Source organism: Mytilus californianus, unplaced genomic scaffold (assembly GCF_021869535.1).
Source record: "Mytilus californianus isolate M0D057914Y unplaced genomic scaffold, xbMytCali1.0.p SCAF_8, whole genome shotgun sequence".
Taxonomy (NCBI): Eukaryota; Metazoa; Mollusca; class Bivalvia; order Mytilida; family Mytilidae; genus Mytilus; species Mytilus californianus.
In genome coordinates this window covers 74,115,795-74,125,335 of record NW_026262734.1, presented here as the reverse complement: position 1 = coordinate 74,125,335, position 9,541 = coordinate 74,115,795, and the positions used below count along the sequence as shown (strand labels likewise).

At 30.8% G+C, this 9,541-nt stretch overlaps 1 long non-coding RNA gene across 2 annotated transcripts; it reads right to left on the bottom strand.

Annotated features, from left to right (window-relative positions):
• Nucleotides 1–753: 753 nt before the first annotated feature.
• LOC127712449 (uncharacterized) lies at nt 754–9,341 on the bottom strand. 2 transcript variants are annotated; one of them, XR_007987082.1, is made up of 4 exons: nt 9,134–9,341; nt 3,162–3,206; nt 2,572–2,650; nt 754–1,676 (listed from the first exon to the last, which is right to left on the bottom strand). It is a non-coding gene; the product is annotated as an uncharacterized LOC127712449 (long non-coding RNA). The 2 variants fall into 2 exon arrangements; XR_007987083.1 differs by having other exon boundaries at nt 9,159–9,341.
• Between the last annotated feature and the right edge of the window lie 200 nt (nt 9,342–9,541).

Sequence of the window (9,541 nt, the reverse complement as noted above, 5' to 3'; positions counted from 1 at the left end):
AGCAACATGAAACCCACCAAAAACGTTAACTGTATTGAAGAACCTTACAAGGCTTTTTTACATAACCAGTACTTCAGACACATACCAATTTGAATCCTTTTGTTTTAAGAACCATGAACTACCTGTTAAAACAACCTGTATCGAAGAACTCCACATTATAAAAACTACTTCATATGAGAGCCATATATATATATATAAACCATGTAAAAAGAACCTGTAGATTTGAACCTTAGATATACTAGTATATATGATTAATATACGCCTTTACTCTGTATTTTTATTTGAAAATTCAACCAGTTATTCCTTCCAACATTACACAACAGTATTAATATAGGCTATGGTTATGAAGAGACACTGTTCACATCTAGAATTTTGACACTTGGTTGCATTTGGTAGTGTATATTTGGTAGTGTATACGATATTTTCACACAATTTTATGGTCAAACGAAGATAATTGGTCACAGGTTGTATGTATAACTTTACAGTCCTCAATGTATTCTCGCCTTAATTACTCTTAATGTAATGCGTGTTTGTATATTTCAACAGTTTTTTGTTAGTGAATTTCAATAATATTTTGACAGAATCAAAGTGTTGTTTTGGCTCTGCAGCATACTTGGGCATATCATGGTCAACTGTTTTTCCCAGTATTAGCCAGTATAAGTAAATGCTCATAAATTGGGATTGTGCTTTCATTGTAGGAAGAAGGCTGCGTTTGTAATAATTTTGATACGCGTAAATAATTAGATGACTGAGTAAACAATATTTTTGGCTTTCCAATTATATTTTACAACATTTAAAATACAATAAAATCAAATCAAACATGAATAAAGAGTCTATAACCTAATACATGTTGGTTGGTCATACAATCTAAACAATGCCATATACAAAGATATAAAAAGACAAATAAAAGATTTACAAATATTTATTTTCTAAATTTATCCCCTGGTTGTATTTCAGCATTTCCTGTCACATGAAAAATCAGTTTTGTATCAATTACATAAATATCTAAGAAATTTGTGCTGTTCAAAATCAATTGAGATATGGATTATTAAGATGTTCTAATTACAACAAACTTTTTAGCTTAAATACATCACTGAAAATGTATGCATATAATAACAAGAATGTGTCCATAGTACATGGATGCCTCACTCGCACTATCATTTTCTATGTGGACCGTGAAATTGGGGTCAAAACTCTGATTTGGCATTAAAATTAGGAAGATTATATCATAGGGAACATGTGTACTAAGTAACAAGTTGATTGGACTTCAACTTCATCAAAATCTACCTTGACAATAACTTTAACCTGAAGGGGGACAGACGGGCAAACGAACAGACTAGAAAATGTAATGCCCCTCTACTAATGTAGGTGGGGCATAAAAAAAAATATTTCTTTTTTACATAAATTGTCGCTTTAATTTTCTATTATACTACATGTCCCTCATGTGTTGTTGTATTGACACATTAAAAGTGTGACCACCTGCCACACGCTGAACACCTTATTCTCCATGACAATTGTACCAGCTAATGGCATCCCACTATGTCATACATTTCTCTTGTCAGCCATTGGCAGTCTTTTAGCAACTTGCATTGTTCTGTTCTAAACACCCTGAAGAATAGCCTGAGGATGTTCAAACCTGGATGTGCTGGGCTGATGTATTTTAAGCCCTACACATTCTGTAAAAAAATTAGAACACATATAAAATCTAGGAGAAAAAATGTATAGTTACACATAAAAAGTTGTCATCGATCTTCTTTCAGTACAAAGGTAGCTAAATTAAATAATGTGTCCTTTGAAACACATTGACTAAAATTAAAAAACACTTATCTCAAAAAGTTATTATAGTGCATACTGGTACATGACCAGACATGAATACATGTAAAGTTATCCATTCTTTTAATACTAATTCTAAAAGGTAATCAACTTAACAATTTTTATCTGTTCTTTAATTGATTTTGTTATATATAAATTAAAACATAACTAAATATGTATTTTTATACAGTTGTGAACACTTCAGGAACTACATATTGTTTGATACTTAAGTTTTGGAATTGCACAGTGTCATGGTTTTTTTCAGTCTTGAAAACCTGTTTTTTATTTTTTTTTAATTGGTTTTGAATAATGGGGCTTTGTATTGATTTGATGAGTCAAGCCTTTTTCAGCTGGTTTTACAATTAGTTCTCAATTTGTGCTGTAACACCACTTTCACTGGTTAATGGAAGGTTGATCCCTCATTAACATGGTTAACCCGTACTCATTTAGTAACTTATTGTCCTAAGACATTTTGTCATGTTACTAGCTTTCATAGCTTAATTTCTAGTATAGTTTTTGTTCATTGTTACAGGACCATATGATGACATTTACTTGCTTAGATATGTGGTATCTGATGGATAGTTGCCTCAGCTAAAAAAATCTCAATATATGTTTTTTTCTCTCGATATATTATGGTTTGTTTGTTTTTCAACATGTACTTTGGATCCTTAATGGTTTATGATCATTTAATGCCACAACTGTATTTCCTAATCAATATAGTATACTCGTGAATAAATATTGTACCATTTGTGTGCTTACTTCAAAACTCAATGGACTTGGTTTCTTTGTTCAATATAATTGACACCACAGTCTCACCATTTTCCAACATTTTATTCACCTGGAAGTAAAAAAAAATGTTACAAAAAGACTTGGACAGAACAAGTGTTCAGAGTACCTAAAAAACATAGGTAAAAATCTATTTCTTCTCTGTGATTATTTTTGGTCAATGTAAACTTTTAAAAAGAACAATTTGATCAAAATTATCAGTTTAGATGTATAACAAATTTAACGAAAATGCCAAACATAAGATATTTTGACCTATATCAAATTTTGAGGATTGTGGCTTCATAATTATTTGTGGAATACACATTTTTGTCGCTTTCTTGGGCATGGGTAAACCGCTATTACAAATTTAAATACATTGTATTTAATACAGAAGACATTCTGTATTAGCTTGAATGCAGCCTTTTGCAAAACCATGAATCCAAATATCCATTAAAGTATGATTTTTCTCAATCAACTAAAAACAAAATTGATCCAAATTAATTGATGTAGTAGCATATATAAATCTAAAGTATCAAAGGTAGAACTCCTAGTAGAAATTGTTGGGTTATTTAAATTTAACTAACCAGCTTCTTCGCCTTTTCCCAATCTTCCTTGTTGTTTTCTTGGTCCTATAAATAAATATAGTAAATTATTTATCAAACTAGAACAGCTATTACATGTATTATGCACTACCATTTATTTCTATGAATCATTATTACCAAAAGAAATAAAGAAACTTAGGCCTGCACAAGTAAAGTGGGAAACAAGATGTATATGATGTGCTGGCTGTATGTTCTATACCCCCTCTAAATCATGTGTGATTTAACTTTCCTCACATCTCAGGCTTGACTAGATTTAAATCTATTGATTTGGTTGATGTTTGCAGTATTGACTTACTTCAAGGCAGACAATTTTTGTTGGTCGAGGGAGCAAGAATGCCAGAAGAAATTGGAATGCTATTATATTTATATAAAGTTTACCAATAATGCTTGTGGTACTAAGCCATTGTATAGTGTCCCCCAAAGAGTGAATGTCATGCTTGAGCAATAGATCTTACATTCAGGAATTTCAGGCTATATGTATTGTCTCTGGTTCTCTAAGGTACAGGTTGTGTATTTTCTATAGTTCATAGGTACATGCAATTTGTATTGTCTCAGTTTTTTGGCTGTGGTTCTTGGGTAGAGTCTTTATGAATTGTCAGTGGTTCTTGGATATAGGCTATATGTATTGTTTATGGTTCTTAGATATAGTCTATATGGATTGTCTATGGTTCTTAGATATATTCTATACGGATTGTTTATGGTTCTTAGATATAGTCAATATGTATTGTCTTTGGTTCTTAGATATATTCTATATGTATTGTCTATGCATGGTTCTTAGATATAGTCTATATGGATTGTCTATGGTTCTTAGATATATTCTATATGGATTGTCTATGGTGCTTAGATATATTCTATATGAAGTGTCTATGGTTCTTAGATTTAGTCTATATTTATTGTCTATGGTTTTTAGATATAGTCTTATATGTATTGTCTATGATTCTTAGATATATAATCTATATGTATTGTCTATGGTTCTTAGATATATTCTATATGGATTGTCTATGTTTCTTAGGTTCAGTCTATATTTATTGTCTTTGGTTCTTAAATATATTATGCATGAATTGTCTATGGTTCTTGGATATAGGTTATATGTATTGTCTATGGTTCTTAGATATAGGTTATATGTATTGTCTATGGTTCTAAGATATAGTCAATATTTATTGTCTATGGTTCTTAGATTTAGTCTATATGAATTGTCTATGGCTTTGTGATAAAGTCTTTATGTATTGTCTATGGTTCTTAGATTTATTCTTTATGGATTGTCTATGGTTCTTAGATATAGGTTATATGTTTTGTCTATGGTTCTAAGATATAGTCAATATTTATTGTCTATGGTTCTTAGATTTAGTCTATATGAATTGTCTATGGCTTTGTGATAAAGTCTTTATGTATTGTCTATGGTTCTTAGATATAGTCTATATGGATTGTCTATGGTTCATAGATATAGTCTATATGTATTGTCTTTGGTTCTTAGATATATTCTATATGGATTGTATATGCTTCTTAGGTTCAGTCTATATGGATTGTCTATGGTTCTAAGATATAGTCTATATGTATTGTATTTGGTTCTTAAGATATTGTCTATATGTATTGCCTATGGTTCTTAGGTTCAGTCTTAATGTATTGTCTATGGTTCTTAGATATAGTCTATATGGATTGTCTATGGTTCTTAGATATATTCTATATGGATTGTCTATGGTGCTTAGATATATTCTATATGAAGTGTCTATGGTTCTTAGATTTAGTCTATATTTATTGTCCATGGTTTTTAGATATAGTCTTATATGTATTGTCTATGGTTCTTAGATATATAGTCTATATGTATTGTCTATGGTTCTTAGATATATTCTATATGGATTGTCTATGTTTCTTAGGTTCAGTCTATATTTATTGTCTTTGGTTCTTTAAAAAAATTATACATGAATTGTCTATGGTTCTTGGATATAGGTTATATGTATTGTCTATGGTTCTTAGATATAGGTTATATGTATTGTCTATGGTTCTAAGATATAGTCAATATTTATTGTCTATGGTTCTTAGATTTAGTCTATATGAATTGTCTATGGCTTTGTGATAAAGTCTATATGTATTGTCTATGGTTCTTAGATATAGTCTATATGGATTGTCTATGGTTCATAGATATAGGCTATATGTATTGTCTATGGTTCTTAGATATAGGCTATATGTATTGTATATGGTTCATAGATATAGTCTATATGGATTGTCTATGGTTCATAGATATAGTCTATATGTATTGTCTTTGGTTCTTAGATGTATTCTATATGGATTGTCTATGGTTCTTAGGTTCAGTCTATATGGATTGTCTATGGTTCTTAGATATAGTCTATATGTATTGTATTTGGTTCTTAAGATATTGTCTATATGTATTGCCTATGGTTCTTAGGTTCAGTCTTTATGTATTGTCTATGGTTCTTAGATATAGTCTATATGTATTGCCTATGGTTCTGATGTTCAGTCCATATGTATTGTCTATGGTTCTTAGGTTAAGTCTATATGTATTGTCTATGGTTCTAAAATATATGCTACATATATTGTCTATGGTTCTTAGATATAGGCTATATGTTTGGTCTATATGGTTCTTAGGTTCAGTCTATATGTATAGTATATAGTTGTTAGATAAAGGCGTTATATATTGTCTATAATTCTTAGATATCAGCTTGATATGTTGTCTATGATCTTTAGGTACAGTCAATATGTATTTTCTATGTTTCTTAGATATAGGCTTAATGTATTTTCTATGGTTCTTATGTTTAGTTTATATGTATCATATATGGTTCTTAGATATAGGGTACATGTATTGTTTATGGTTCTTAGATATATGCTTTGTTAATTGTCTATATGGTTCTTAGGTTCAGTCTATATGTATTGTCTATGGTTCTTAGGTTAAGTCTATATGTATTGTCTATGGTTCTAAAATATATGCTACATATATTGTCTATGGTTCTTAGATATAGGCTATATGTATTGTCTATGGTTCTTATGTGAGCCAAAATTTATTCCTGTGATAAAAGTTCCAGTGGAACAAATATCACATGAAATATATTCCGGGAGAACTTTTTTCACAGACAATTTCTATTTAATTTGTTCCATCTCTATAAAATAAGTTCCACACTTTACCTGGTGAAATAAGTTCTGGGTTTATGAAATTTGTTCCTTACATTGTGAAATAAGTTCCTATTCTATGAAATTTGTTCCTTACCTGGTGAAATAAGTTCCTAGTCTGTGAAATATGTTCCACTGGTTATACAACTTATCTTTAATAATGAGCATTGTCATTAGTGAGTTTAAAGTTATCTTTCAAGTTCATTATAAAACAAGCACTACATTGATAATATATGATAATAAAAAGTGTAAACATCCAATATGGATCCTTTGGAGTATAGGAAAATATTTAATTACATTCTTGAAAAAAAATATCCAAATGAAACAAATGATGCAGAAAAAAGAAGAATTCGAAAAATCACACAGAAAAATTTCATAGTTGAAGATGAACATTTGTATTATATTGAGAAGGACAAAACTACTGGTCAGTTAACCAAAAGACTTGTAGTTACAAAAGACAAAGTCCGAAGTATTTTAAAAATGTGCCATGACCATAATGGGCACCAAGGTCTTAATAAAACTGTCAATAAGATAACAGAAAGATATAACTGGAAAGGTATTGTGAGTGATACAAAGCAATATGTTCAACAATGTGAAAATTGCCAAAAACAAAACAAGAAAGCTAAAACTGCAATTCCAGAGCTCACATCTGTCCCTATTGGTATAAGAGTTTGGGGGAAGATATGAATAGATCTGATAGGACCTTCCCTGACTCAACAGAAGCAACCATTATCATCTAATGGCTATATGTACAATCCTTTATATTACATTTATATATGCCTTAATTAAATATTTAAGTATTATTCAAGTATGTTCAAGAAAACTTTATAATTAAATGTAGTGAAAATGGTACATAATCAAAACCAGTGAGCTAGCCAATTGTACTTAAAACTCGATTTTATTATGAATGTTGTCTAATTTATCTTAATTATTATGCAAGTGGTTTAAGTTTAATGTATTGATGAATTCAGAAAATGTACCCAATGAGTTTATAAATTGACATGCAGTATGAATTGACGCGGTATATTTATATCTGTATATTTTGCAATTAAACATTTAAATATTTTTTTGACATGTCATCAGAGGAATCTTTGAACACATACTATAATATGTCAACTTTGTCTAATACGTCTGTTGTCAACACATCTGTTGATCATGACAGGATAGATGTTCTAGAATCAGGCCATGTTGATACCTCAACTCCTGTCCTACGCAAATCCAAACGAGCCAAAATGTCAACTAAACGCCAATCTTTTACATATGAATACTTTGTATCAGAATTTGTAGAAAAATTAAATAGTCACAGTGTTTAAATTATTTATCACCGTTGCTAATCTTAATTGTGCATTTGTTTTTTAATCATATTATCTACTTACAACAGATATGCTGACTTAATTTGATATTTCAAAAATTTTTAACTTTTATAACGGGAATTTATTTGTCTTTTTTTAAACAATTTATATCGGAACGAAATTCATGGAGCTGTGATATTTGTTCCGGAACTTATTTCACATTTGGTAAAAAAATTAGTTCCGTAACAAATTTTACAATGCTGGAACTTATTTTCTGCGATATAAGTTCTGGTGGAACATATTTTCTATGAAATAAGTTCCGGCAGAACAAATGTCACGCCGGAACAAATTTTTTGTTACACTTATGTTCAGTCCATATGTATTGTCTATGGTTCTTATGTTCAGTCTATATATATATTGTCCATGGTTCTTAGATATAGGCTATATGTATTGTTTATGGTTCCTAGGTTCAGTCTATATATATATTGTCTATGGTTCTTAGGTTCAGTCTATATGTACTGGCTATGGTTCTTAGGTACAGTCTATATGTATTGTCTAAGGTTCTTAGGTTCAGTCTATATGAATTGTCTATGGTTCTTAGATATAGGCTATATGAATTGTCTATGGTTCTTAGGTTCAGTCTATATATATATTGTCTATGGTTCTTAGGTTCAGCAGGGGCGTAGCTACCTTCTTAATGAAGTGGAATCACAAACTATAGGGCGAGGGGTCTGGGGGCCGCTCAAGGCCCCCAGTAGGTCCAGGGCAAAGCCCTGGTAGGGGGGCCAGGGGGGCAAAGCCCCCCGGAAGCTCAGCATATATAGCGTTTCAAAACAATCAGAACCGAAATAAAACTTGGACATTTTTGTTGTGGTTTTTTGGTCAACTATTTGTTTAACTTCGAGTCGAATGAAGACTTAACATTGTCGGCATTAATGGCAATAATCAAACAATCATCATGGCCTAAATGTTAAATAATATGATCATGATTATCAAGGGCAATAATCAGACGATCATCACGGCCCAACTGAGTAATCATATGATTATGAATATTAATGGCAATAATCAAACAATCATCATGGCCTAACTGTTTAATCATATGATCATGATTATCAAGGGCAATATTCAGACGATCATCATGGCCTAACTGTGTAATCATATGATTATGAACATAGAGGGCAATATTTAAACGATCTTCATGGTCAATCTGTGGAATAATATGATTATGATGATTATGAATATTAAGAGCAATAATCAAACGATAAACATGATTTGAATGTGTGATCAACTTATCATGAATAATAATTTCTTCTAACTATCAACATAATCACACCGTGTAATCATGAATATCAGGGGAAAACTCTTACTATCAACATGATCACACTACTCACTAGTTATAAGACTTACAGTGATTAACTTATACAGGGAATATTATAAATCCCAGGTTGGACCAGAGCCTGATATTTTGGCCTAAATGTTTAAAGCAAAGGTATGTTTATTATTTGGTCGTAAACAGGCAATTTTTGTTTTCGTGTTTACCCTTTTCTGCATCTTTAGGACTCACTTATCCGTCAGTTAACAGCAGTATAAATATAACGTGAAATCGAAACAGAAAGTACACTTCGGAAATTCTCTTTTTCGTAGAATAAATCCGAGTTACATTAAGAACCAATTGTATGATAGATAACAAAAATGAAAAATAAATAAGCCAATCAGAGCGTGGTCCATATCGTGGTTTTTAGATCGTAAGAACCCCAACTATTATACCTCGGGAAAACGGTACTATTTATTCTGCCATAGGCGACAATACTAACATTTTCTAAATTTACCACTTTTAATTTTATAATAAAAACCTGGAAAAAACAGTTATGTGTGGTGTTAGTACTTTATTACTCTGTTTTAAAAATTGAAGCCAAATAGTATCATGACCAACTTCCAACGGAGCTT